Source organism: Ammospiza nelsoni, chromosome 2 (assembly GCF_027579445.1).
Source record: "Ammospiza nelsoni isolate bAmmNel1 chromosome 2, bAmmNel1.pri, whole genome shotgun sequence".
In the NCBI taxonomy this organism is placed as follows: domain Eukaryota; kingdom Metazoa; phylum Chordata; class Aves; order Passeriformes; family Passerellidae; genus Ammospiza; species Ammospiza nelsoni.
In genome coordinates, this window is record NC_080634.1 from 24277192 (window position 1) to 24290830 (window position 13639).

General features: G+C 36.5%; 1 protein-coding gene across 1 annotated transcript in view; it reads left to right on the plus strand.

Annotated features, from left to right (window-relative positions):
* The window catches only part of COL8A1 (collagen type VIII alpha 1 chain), an 87883-nt gene that overhangs the window by 14758 nt on the left and 59486 nt on the right, over positions 1 to 13639 (plus strand). Inside the window, exon 2 of the mRNA XM_059467157.1 lies at positions 1847 to 1973. The gene's annotated coding sequence lies outside the window, so the exon portion shown is untranslated. The remainder of the gene's footprint in view (positions 1 to 1846; positions 1974 to 13639) is intronic.

Below are 13639 nucleotides of genomic sequence, written 5' to 3' on the forward strand. Positions count from 1 at the left end.
ATTTGAAGGAAAAAAATTGTGCCCCTCGATTTGAGCATATTGTCTTTACAGTTGCTAAACGATGCTTTTAGAGACTGACCTAATAAATCTTTATGTATTTATTAATCAGGGAAAACTCAATCCTGATGGTGTGCAAGGGCTGTTGGATACAGTTTGATATCTGTTTTCTTCATGCTCAAGGATTTTCTGATTTTGGTTCCATCCTACTGAATAGAACATTCAGTGTCAAAGGTCTGAATCTAGAGCAGACGTTTGATCTAGCTACCCCAAATTTTGTACGAAGGACAAAATCCACAAGGGACAAGACTTGGCCACATCAATCTTCTTGAAAGAGTGGACATTTTAAAGCTGCTACAGTACCTAGGAGAAGTTTGCATCCTTTAACATATTCTAAACTGATATTACATTCAATGAGGTTCGGTATTAACAGGAGCTCTGGGACTTTATGTACTTCTTTCCTGTTTCACAAGAGCAATGACTTTCAGAATATTCATCTTATTCCAGTCAGGAACAGTTGTAGAGGTTTTTCAAGGCAGACAAATGAGTCAACCACTTGTTCCAAATAAATGAAAATGGTGTTCCAAGTTTCCTAGACAGCTTTAAAAACTACATACAGTAATTCAGCTGCTTAATCTATTACGTTCTACATCTCACATTTAAGAGGACACAAAATTGCTTGCATTTTATTCCAGATATAGGTTGTCCACAGCCACCTCATTTTGTCTCTGCTGTTAACATACATGCTGGCCACCTTGCTCGTGCCATTTCTAAAAACACAAGTAGCACTCTCCAGAGCAAAGAGAAACTGCTGAGATTCCCAGACAGCCACAGATATCCTAAATAATAGTGAAGCAAATGTCCTAATGTCTGTGATTGCATTAGCCCATTTGTTGAACAAAGGTGTTCATATTTTGCTCTGTGAGGAGAAATGTTGCAAACCTCAATTAATATATCCATTACAAAAAGGGCACGAATTACAGCTTTAACTGTGCAGTAAAACAGAACATCTGTGTGAATAAATAATTAAAGGGAGATATATGAAACTATAAAAATAACTTCTTTACTGCAAACCTTGCCTTAACAAGAAACATAACTCCTTCCTCCCTCAAGAAATCTGAATACACTGACTCATGTCTGTTTAAGTGTCATGGTAAATTTGTTCTTTTATAACATGTAGTAGTTTAGCTTTGAACTTCTGAGTTTTGGAAAAGGCAGAGCGGAAAAATGTTTTCATAGGAGAGGAGTGCACATTCCAGAGCTGTCGACTGTTACTCATTTATGAGGCAGAGGAAAAACTACTTTGGTTTTAGCTTTGGTTGATGCAATTTGTTGTCTGGTATTTTGTGATAAACCAGAGCTTACACTGTACACTGAAGTACTTCAATTTTCTCTCTCATCTTTCCAGCTTTTGGTTGTTTAAAATTCTGACCAAGCTTGAAATTGACTGCTGTTGAGGAGAGAAAAACTAGTTGTGTACAACTACAAAGAATGATCCTTTGTAATATACAAAGTTGTCCAGTGAGAAAATAACACAGTTTTCTGTGAATTATTGAGCTGCACCAAAGCATAGGCAAGGAACGCAGATGATATAACACATAAAAACAGAACAAACCAAAATATGAGCTGTTCATGGTGCCTTTGTAACCTGAGCAACAGTTTTAAACACAATTTTCCCTGCCTGTTTCATGTTTCTTTCATGTATTAATGTCTGATTATGTCAAAAATTTTAAAATAAGAAAATAAAATAAACTCTCAGTAGCTTGTTTATTCAAGTCAAAAATATCTTTTTGCTCTCCTGCCTTTTTGAAGGCTATTAACACACATTCTTTCTTCCTTCTCTTTCTAGAAAAGAAAATGCAGATTGTCAGAATCCTTCAAATTTGATACTCAGCACTGTTGTGATCTCTTCATTACTGGATGTGGAGTCTGGACCTCAGAATTGATATAGTGAAGTACTCCTCTATTAAACTGAGGTAATTTTCTGACATAATTAATGAAAAAGTCTAATGCTGAAACAATGCAATTAACACGCCTAAGTTCCATTTCCTAAGAAAAGTTACTGCCATCAAAAAGGATCTATCTTGTCAAAAATCTTCAGAGACAAGAGGTAGAAAGTACATGAGAATGCTGACCTCTAGGCAGAGATGAGAACTTCTCCATTCACAAAGCCAGAAGATGTCAGGATATTCTGGGAGAGGGAGGCTTTGCTGACAACATAATCTTTTCAGATGCAAATTGAAATCAGTTTCTGCTCATTGGGATAGGCATGCCTACAGTGGTTTACTTCATAAGTATGACTCACTCAGCAGGAAAGCCCACCAGTCACTGGTCAGCAGTGTCACGTTTTCCCTGTTCAGCATCCCTCGATGCTGAACAGCAGTTCAGCATCACAGGGATGATGTAGGCACAGTGTGTTACAGGAACATGCAGCTGACAATGCAGACAGGATGGCACTCAACTGTAGAATTGTAGTAAAAAAATACAACCTAAGCAGGTGGCTCTGAGGCTTGCCCATAAGCATGCAGAGCTATAATTAACTTCAGAACCAAGCTAGGTAAAGATGATTTTCAGAAAGTATCTTTTCCTTTCCTGGCACACCAGTAACCAAGATACTGTCAGTTTTAACATATTCCAAATTGAATCGATGAGGTTGGTATTAATAGGAGCTCTGTGACTTTCTGTACTAATACATAGGGCACTAATAATTCTGTACCCTAATAGCATTGCACAACATTCATAGTATATTAACATGAATCCTGAAGATTTAAATGGGTTGTCATAAAATCACCACTCCAGACAAAAAGAAATAAAATGCAGAGCTGGGAGCACAGAAAAATCAGCTAGAGGATAGATATATCTAACAAAGCTGCTGCAGGCTCCATGTTTGCTTTCAAAGTACTAGAATTCCATTACAAAACAGTAACCAACATGGAACATAGTTCTTTGAGGTCATTTAAAGCTTGTCTGTTAAACAAATGATACTCCAGTTTTATTTTTTTTCCAAGGCTTCATATTTCTTACATATTTTCAGCAATTTTTGTCCTATCCGTCTCCTAAACTGGCACATTGGACTGCTGAGAAATTCTTTGCTTAAAGCCAGAACTCTGATTTCAATACATTTCTGTTATTAATATTCCTTAAGTTACATTTCAGCTTCCAGTCAAGGTTTGCTGCACCAGTTTCTCTTTTGATGCGAGTCCACTGTACAGTACCTTGGATTTCAGCTAGAATGCACACCATGTCATATGAGCAGTAAAAAAACAATATAGCTCAACTTCCCCAAAGTAGGTTGAATCAAGAGTGTTAAGGATAATCAAAACCATATTTTTACCAGCAAGCAGAGCCAGTAAGTCATTGAAGCTATACAAGTATATTCATGTCCACATTGCACTTCATTAGAATAAGAATCTCACACCCAGGAACACAAAAATTCAGAATATTGAATAATTGTGGAACCAAAAAAATGGAATACGATGGTCGTTGCATGAGAAGTGCATCATAAAATGGATTCCAGTAAAACAAGGTGATTCTTCAGACTTTGTATAAACTTTTTTATGCCTTTCTTAGCAGACACTGGAAAACGTGAAGGACTTTTGTACAGAGCAGTATTACTTACAGAAGAATTTATTACTTACAGAAGAATTTATTACTTCTTTTCTTCAGACAAAACTCACATATTAATTGATATACAAATACTTGCAAGTATGGAAGTGCATGTATGTTTCCAGCAAAGCCTGTCACTGAATATTTAAGACCACCTGATAGTCTGTGGTAATGTCAATAGATAGTTGCCAGTCAATTTGATGTTTTATGTCTACAGGTTATTCTACACACGAGAATACCTCTATGTAAATGCAGCAGTATGTTTCTTATAGATGTTTATATGCAAATCTTTACAGTACTTGTGCCTAGACCAAATCTGAATTGACTGCTGTCACTGAAAGCAGAATCTGTCTTTGCACAGTTTCTTTCATGTTTATTTTTTATTTTATATACTGGCTTTCTTTTCACTGCTAACTACAAAGGCTGATTTATCAATATAAGTGGAAATTACCCAAATAGCAGCCAACATAGAACAGAGTCAATAGCAGCAATTCATGAAATTAAATTTAAATTATTTAGTCAAAACTAAACACTTTCCTTATCTCAGAAAGGTAGCACTGCCAAATTCAGCCAACTTGTGGCTACCTGAAAAAGGGAAAAATTTGATCACATATGCCTGAAATCACATATTTTTAAGTTGTTCTAGCCACAGTGTAGGCATAGCTTAACTGAATGATTTCACCATGCAGAGTTATTTCCCATGTTCCTTTGTTAGTCCAGTGGTGTAAAAAAATTCAGGAACTGGAAAGTCATATGATCCATAGAAAAGAGAATATTGTAGTTTCTAAGAAAAATATTTATTACCGAGTAAGCTTTTTTGATTTATTAAATGATAGCTTCCCATCATAGTGGTTTTTGATATGGTGCTTGAAACCACGATGATTGTAAAAAGCCAGCACCTTATTTGTTTAAAGGCACTCACTTGTGTTTTTTCTTAATATCAGACCACAACAATGCCAGATTCATAGAAGCTTGTCCAGGAATACGTTTTGAAAAATTATTTTTTTCCTAGAGTGTCCATTAAGCCAGGGCAGGCACTGTGTCCCAGTCCTAGTCTTCTAACATTAGATTTATAGGATGTTATAATTAACAGCAGGTGATGGGCAGCACTACATGCGCAGCAAGCAAAGTGAAAAGATTGGCAGCTAATAGCTACTTGTGAATCATCAAAGTTTTTCCTTGGATAAACTCAGTAGTAAACCTGATAGGTCTTCTGGCAGTTGTTTTGGGTTGGGTTCTTTTTGTTTGGTTTGGTTTGTTTGCTTAGGTTGTTCTTTTATTCCACCACCACCCTTGATCCTTTTTCATATTAAAGATTAGGGACCATCTGTTTGTTTTTACAGTTGTGTAGCTTTTCCACTTCTGCATTTACTATCTATAAAGAGACAAATTATGCTTCCCTACTCACAGAGGACTTAGAGGATTACAGACAAGTCTACACAAAATTTTGAAACTATGCAGATTTTTAAGAGACACTTGTGTCTCTATTATTCCAGCTCTTTCAAACTTGTGTTCTGTACAAATAACAGGGAAAAAAAGGTTCAAAACACATACACCCTCCACTGCAATGTAAAGCAAAGCTGTGCTTCAGCTTAGGGCTAAAAAGGAGGAGGAAAGACCCTGAAACACATGAATTGGCAAAACAAAAATATGTCCCAAATGAATTTTCCTTTGCATTGCTAAACAAATACCATTTTTTCTTCTTCAGCTGTGGGAATATAAACAAGGCAAGGTATGTTGGGAAAGGCAGTGACTTTGTTTAACTAAGTGAAGGACACGCATCCCAAATCTACCAACAGATCTAAACTGCTATGAATAATTCTCAATGTACTAAGCTGATGTGACCATGATATTCATGAGCTAATTATATGTTGTAACATATTGATTATAACACAGAAGTATTTTATTGTCATTAAAAAAACACATCTGTTTTGGATAACCTACTCTATATTCTTATGGACACTAGTAAATACTTTAAATGCAATAACTGGTAGAAAGATACAAAAAATAAATACTTAAAAAGAAAAAAATACTTAAAAGAAGAAATATTTAACAAGAAAAAAAAGTCAGTATTCATGCTGTAGAAAGGATTGGAGATTTTTCATAGATATTGTGCTAATGCTAATAGTCCATGATTTCCTCTACAAATAACTCTTATACGTTAAAGTAATTTCTGCTGAAGTTCTTTTAGTGTGTTTCTCCCCTCTTTTCATCCTCCCCACCTCAAAATACACTTGAATCAGTAACCTTAAAGTTCTTAGTGCTATTATATTATATTAGAGAGCAATTGCTATTATTCTAGATTTACATTACCAGGTTGCCAACAGGACCACATGGTGCAGTGGTGAATTTGTCCTACTTGCTACAGAGTTTGCACTTCATTAAAATCCAGACAGCAGTGCTTATCTATAGCTGAGACAAAACATGGCCCAGGGGAGCACTTGTTGCTCTGGGTACTTAATCAGAGGTGATGGGAAATTTTTCTTAGTGTTCCTGATAATCTCTAGGGCATCATCCAACTGTGAAATTTTGGTGTTACTGAAGCGGAAAGCAAGTTGCATCAGTAACTAGAACAGGCCAAGACATTTCTCACAAAGCACTTCACGACCTGGTGTCATCTGGCAAAGTTTCTTTCTCAGTACAGTCTTTTTTCAGAGCTGGAGCAGCAGTTCATTCCTGTTGAATATTTCACATGCATACATTAAAAGTCCCTTCTTTTGGCAATCATAAGCATATTTTAAGAAAGGTTCTGCACATTCTTTAGTGTAAATATCTTTTTAAAGGGCTTGAATCTATACTCAAAAAAAGTCTCTCAGCTCAGTAAATTTGCAATCATGTCCTCAACAAGAAACTCTTGATTTCACATGGGCAGGGAGAAAATACATAAGACTGTCAAAATGCTTGAAGATTCAAGCACATAACTTGACACAGCTGGAAAATTTCCCCTTTATAGAGTGAGGCTCAAAGATAATTTTTTAATTAGAAAAAGAAGAATCATTCCCTCCATCAGTTGCTTAAACTTAAGGTTGTGTTAGTGAAAAAATAAAACCTTAAAAAAAATTACACCCAAACAAATAGCATCTTCTTGTTGTGGTTGCTAGGCATAGGTTTTCAAATTCATTTATGTGGAGACCAAACAGAAGTGTGTTGTTCTTACTGAAGTGCTTCAGGATAGCTAAACTTCTAGTGCATAAAAGAAGAAGGAAGTTTAAAAAGACTGAAAACATTTTCAATTCAAAAGAAGAATCTTCCCCAACCCAAAGGACTATTCAAACATCAGTCAGGTCTCTTAGAAAAAGCTCAGTTATTTCAACAATGTTGGACAGAGCTGAAACTGACTCAGCAATTTTATTTCCATTTAGCTCTTCCAGGTACCTTTTTATTACCGATTGTAAATGATGAATTAACATTTATTTCACATTTTTATAAACTATTCATTAGTTTAGCCCTTCTTATCCTATACCTAAAGATTTTTTTCCAGCTATATTTAAAACAACATTATTTCAAGAGTTATAATACACACAAAATAATTGAATCATAAACAGTTATGGTATATAGGACAGAAGTTTACAGGCTAAATTTAAATTGACCAATATTTAGGTGTTCTTGCAGCATAGAGAACTGCTGAACAGATACTAATGGACAGGTTTATTGAAGCTCACAGAGATAGCTAGCTGCAAGCTTCCTATTTCTTTTTTAGGCTGAACCTTGGCTCACAGTAAGTTTTTTTCTGATGAAGAAGACACTGTGTTACTGCTGGATGCTCTTGTTTTGAGTGTGTTGTACAAATTTCACTGTGACAGGAGCTAAATGAAAGCTCATTTTCTCAAATTACTAAATAGTATCATGAATTCTAATTAATTCTGGACATTTCAAAAAAGTTTCTCATTGTGATGATTAATACAAGCTCTCCATAATAAATTCACAAAGAGATTAACAATTTTATGAATTTAGCAAAAGTAACTGGATCTTAGCATTAATTGCCGCCTTGAAAGTCTATCCTAAACAAGTCATCATAATGCCTCAGATCCAAAAGAGAATCAGTTCTCTTCTTAACAGGTAGATACTTAGTTGGATGTAGCTTCTTGATACTATTTCTTCTAAATGAAAGTTCATGCTGGTATTGTGCTTTTAGAATGAGCTACATGTCACTGATTGAGTAAATTATGAAACGACATTTCTGGTGTCAGGGTACCATGCATGCCAAGGTCTGCCTTTCAAGTGCAGGACCTGGATGCAAAATCTGTATGCACACTCATGAGGCACATAACTTTCCATGAATACTTCAATGATCAGCAGCAAGGTCACGCACTGCTTATGTAAGTCTGAGTACAATTTTTTTGTGTCTCAGTTTCTTTGTGTGAAAACAGGCTGGTGATACATTCCTTAATATACGAGTTAGAATGATAAATTGGTTAGTGTTTGTGAAGTAATAGCATGTTGAAATCTGCTCAGCTCACCTCCCTGAACTCAAGGATAGAGCTATATGAATTCTCTCTTAAAGAACTTACAGTCTTGCTGTTCGAGACATCCATGTTGCTTAGATAAGCAATAAGATAAGGCTCAGCTTAACCTGCTGAACCTGAGATCTCATTCAGCTGTCTTGGTCTGTGAATGGCTGGAGTTAAAGCAATGTATACATTTCATACCAGGGATAGAATTAAGTATCTCCCTGATGCTTTGTTTAATATTTATGCAAGTTTACACATGCTTATATATAGAATTTTCTTAATGGGGAGCTAAAATCAAAAGTCACATAGAAACAATACAAACTGCACCAAATTTGGACTACAGAAATAAGGGAAAAGATGCACAAATAAATTACCTTAAACCTTGTAGGTGAACAGCACAACAAAACTCATAAAATTTCCAATTCAGCAAAAATATCCTTTCTATTTCTGTTCCCTTAATAAATGAATGAATACTACCAAGCCTGCTAGAGACAAATAGGGTGGTATGTGCTTGTCATGCTAACTAACATCCATATAGATACTAGGACACTTGCTATTATTGTGTCAGGAAAAAAATCTGTGATAGCAGGAGAACAAAGGAAATTCAAAGTCTCTTCAAAGATTATTATGCAAACTTTACAGATTTACTTGCACAGAATTACTCATATCACACCACCAAACAGGTGAGTATGCCTGCCCCCAAAACTCTGCAGATAAACCCTGTAGAAACAAGCTGTATCTATATATATTTGCCTGAGTTTAGTACTACATCTAGCTACAAATTTTGAAAGTTGGTTACAGAATATGCTGCACCTCAGACCTGATGAATTAAAATAAATAATTATTAATATAATTTCTTTCAAAATAAGTAAATCCCAAATTACAATATTTTGGAAATTAGTAGGAAAAAGAGCAGCTAAAGAGACCTGGATTATTCACAGACTTAGACAAGATGGAAAACAATTAGATCATCTATCCCATTTTCCTGCCAATGCAGCATTGTTTCCTGCAGTACATTTTCTAATGCTTAGTTTTTGAAGTCCCTTTAGAAGGGATATTCCAGCATTTCCTTTGGACACATACTGGCACACTGTCAGGCAGGTTTATCCTCCCTCTCTTCAATAAAGCATTTCTTGTCTCTTCTTACTTCATCTTCCACTCAAGAATTCTTCCTCCTCCTTAGTGCCAGAGCCTTTCAGGAATCCAGAAGGGACACGCTGCCTACAGGAACAGATATTCCCAGAATAGGATATTTCACAGTATGGAAACCTGTAGCAGACAATTTTAGGAGAACATTCTAGTAGGCTCCTTTTTCTGGGCAGGATGCACCTGAAAGGTGCTTAACCACCTTGGAACATTTTCAATTCTTCAGTATGAATTTTGGGAAGAATATCTGTTGAAAACAAATGTTGGCTGCCTCAGATCAGGTTAGAAGGACTGCTGAATGGACATCCTGCAGTGAAAAATGTCACTATGTCACTAGTGATTAGCCCCTTTAAATAAGTGAACATAAGAAAGAGGCCTGAAGAAAGCAGAAAAATACATAGAAAAACATTGGCCCAGTAGAGAATGAATACAAACCCATCTGTGCTGGATGGATGTGCTCAGGAGAGCATCACATCTAGGTACAATATTCACAGTCATGCTACAAACAGTAGCCCACAGCAACTCATCCCAAGCAGTTCTCTTATTGACAGAGTAGTTGTGGAAAAAGATTTATTACCACTCAGCAGGCTGTGTGCAGACTCAGCATCGTGAAATCCTGGCATGTCTTGGTAAAGAGATCCCTCTGCAGTTCCTGCAAAAGCTGGTGGTTCCCAGGGAACCCCAGGTCAAATATGGTCTAAAGGTTTTAGATATCTGAATAGTCAAGTCAAGACAGGAATTTAAGCAGGGTTTGCTGAGTGGAAGTGTTAAGCTTGTCAGATTGAATAATACAGCGTTTTAACCTGAGCAGTCCAAGTCTGCTGCCTTGACGACAACATTGTACTACAGGTCATGATAAGTGTCATTCTTGAACTAGAGGTTTAGCTTTGTCTTGAAAAAGCCTTGCCAGAATACTCGGGGATATTTTCTGAGAACAACAACAAATGTTAAATATCTTTTTGTTCTTCAGATTTGAGCAGGTGGACTTCGTAGTCATTGGTCTTGCAAAACAGCTTGCAGCAGGGAAGAATTAAGTTTCCATTATCTAAGTCAAAAGACTGGCCAGATATAAAACAAAAATGATGAAAGAATTTGGTTGTAATTTGGTCTGGGTCTTTGAAGGGATAGAAATATTCTTGGATGTGTCCTTTGTTTTGACACATTTATGTCAATTACAAATGGAAGGGCAAAGTTGGAGTATTATTTCCTCCAACTGCCTCAGCCACACTTTCTTCTAATGTCTCTGACAGAATCCCTTTGACAGTGAATTTCTCTTTTAATATAATTGTTCTTGAAGGTGTTTAAAGCATCCAAAAGAGAAAAAGAAATAGTTCTACAAGTAATTTGTTAAAATCTGGAAAGTATCTATAGCTTGTAACTTACACAAGGCAATGTAATTTTAATAAATCTTTTGCTGCTCTTTTAGAAAAAAAAAGTAGAGATAGAAAAGCTGTTTTAGTAACTTATATAATTTAAAATTCAGAGAGCTAAATCAGTGTCTTTTCTTTTATGTTTTACTGAAACTGTCCTGGGTGCTGCTTACTTCAGCATCAATTTCAGGAATGAAAGCTAACTAGTGAAAATAAAGACAAGCACATCTGGAGTGAAAAAGAAAAACAGGTTAAAAATTAGATCTTTACATACTTCATTTGAAGAACAGTACAAGCATTCAAACAGGAGAAAAGCAGAGCAAAAGTGCTGTGAAGTGCAAGATTTTTGGCCTGAATTACTGAAAATTGGATGATCATCAACTGACATCCAATTTCTATTTTAAAACATAGGTCAGCCTTATAAAGGGGGTTTTTTAAATTTTGATCTAAGTAGAAAAAGATATACTTGTTGTTTTGAAAAGAGGGGGGAAAATTTAGAGTGTTTTGCAGTGCTGAATTATTAATTAGTAACACAGTAACCATTGGTCCCACACACACACAATGCTTCCTACTTCAGTGATGCACTCCCTGGGAGTGCAGGGACAGTGAAGCTCCATTGGGCGCATCTGTGCAGCTTCAATGGGTGGTAAATTTGGGGTTTCAATTAATTATTTTCTAGTAAACTGTGGAAAGGCAGTTCCTGGGAAAGCAGTAGAAAACTTGTCCCATTTTAGTGCGCAAGCTTCACCCATGCCAGAGAATGTTTTCGGCAGCAAATGATGAGGCATCCTAAACTAAATTTTAAGCTGCACCCTGACAGAAGGTGAAGAACAACCATCCACCTCTAGTGAAGGTTATGTTTATAGACAGGATTGCAGCTTGGGCAAGCCTTCTCTGGTTAGGGCTTGAGGCAGTAGCTTCAGGGCAGAGACAGCACAGTAACGCTGCAAAGACCTTAAGATCAGCTCAATATTTGTGGTGAGATTAAAAAAGAAAAAACACCTTCTATTGAATCAACAGTCACAGGAACTGTGAAAAAGAAAAAAGGAACAACTTAGACCTATGCATGGAAGTTACCATCTGTAGTATTTCCAGCTATTCAATCAAATGCACAGTTAGTCATAAAACTTAGTAAAAGAAGCACAATTCCCCTGAATAATCAGAGGGAAGAGAAATCTGAATCACAGGCTTTTTCTCTTATACAAGCAGCAAAACAGTCAGGTATTTGCCAACACTTGTATGAGGTCTATAAAATTGAAAAGAGGAGGAATTTTAGGTACTTGCACTATTTCCACTCTCACCCACAAAAATCAAAAGCTTATTTTTTTCCCAATACACAGAAATCAAAGAACTTTTGCATCTATGAATTTAGGAATTTGTCATCAGAAAAACTAACAAAAAAGTAAAACCCAAAAGCCCAAATACTGCACAAAAAGTAAAACCCAAAAGCCCAAATACTGCACAAAAAGGCACCACACATCCCCAAACACACCACAATCAGTTTGGTAGGTAGGTATGAAACAGAGATGTAGGTGGGCAGTATAACACTAGTTAAAGCTATTTGATTTTGACCATAGCAAAATAGGTGAAGTCTGTTTAATAAGCCATCATCTTTTAGAACACAGGAGGAACATTTCCTTGAGATGCATTTTCGGTTTTCCTCTCATTATTCTTTAGAATGGAGAGGGATGATGCCTCCTTTTCTGTCTGGGGCAGATGGTTTCATAGCTTGAGCTACTACTTTGATAAAAGCAGAGGGGGGAAAAGCTTTCTAAGTCCAAATTCCCATGAATAAGCACATCAAGCATCTTCACAAACACTTCACAACAGCTTCCAAGCTTAGTGATGGCATTGCCTTGAAACAGTCCATTGAAGAAGATTAAATCAAGTAAATACAACAAACTATAATGTGTTTATAATATTTTTTCACATCTAAAATAACTTCTTTTTAATGCAATTATGTTATTCCTGGAAAAGACTCACTGCAGAGACAGATTACAAGCTGCTTCATTCCTTTCTCCTGTAAAAGGATCTCTGTTCACTAGGAAGAACTCTTGTAAGGCAAATGACTTCTAATCCAGTTGTAGGCAGCTTATTGACTCTGTATCACTACATGTGTATGAACCACCTTCCTTATTAATCCTTGGAGATTCTACATTGAGCAGAGCAATTGAAAACCCTTTGTGGATAAGCAGTTGTCAGTATGGGTCTTCCAACAGAAGCCATCTTGACATAAATAATTTCCATTTAAGTTTCAATTGATATTCCATGCCATTTATTTCATGGACGTTGCCTCATCCCAACTCCTTTATCTGCTCTACATCATGGAACCCAACCCACTAGAAGTACAAGCTGTAGCAAGCAGTAGAGACCATGAAACCTGATGAAAAGCTCACTGTTGTTTGTGCTGTCCATTGCAGCACCAGCTTAGCCCACAGAGCTTGGTCAGGTATTTTAGCAATGCTGTGAAAACCACAGCCCTCCCAGCTTTGTAGACAGCTACACAAACCACTGTCGGTCTTTGGGTGTGAATGATTGCTGACAGCACTGAACTGTGAGGTGCAGAAGGCAGTTTCTGATTATGGAGGTCACAGTCAAGTCCTCTAAGAAAAAAATTCCAGTGACTTCAGCTCCTGCACAAAGCAAACATACTGACTAATAACACTTGGTCTCCCTTCTCCCTCAGATATGACACTTAAGCTCTGTCAGCCACCTAAGAGTTGCTAAAATAAATATGCAGTGCTACTAGCGGGTACTATTTCCACTTGTTTCTCCCTCCCTGCCCCAATTCATGCTATCAAGACAGTTTCTCCAAAAGAAAAAGAAACTCTGGGATTTTGACAAGGAAGGAAGACCTCAATTTTGTATCTGCTTTTTTAAATTTACCAAAGCATTTGCATTTACATTATGTAGTAATATTTGTCCAGTGAGTCTGACACGTGATGTTCAGACTCCCTCTTTGTGTTGTCCATGTGACATGAACACTGCACTCAAATCAGAGAGACATATTTTATCAGATACACTGCTTTCTTTAAGGGTATTTCGAGATGCAAATTCTCTATAAACTTA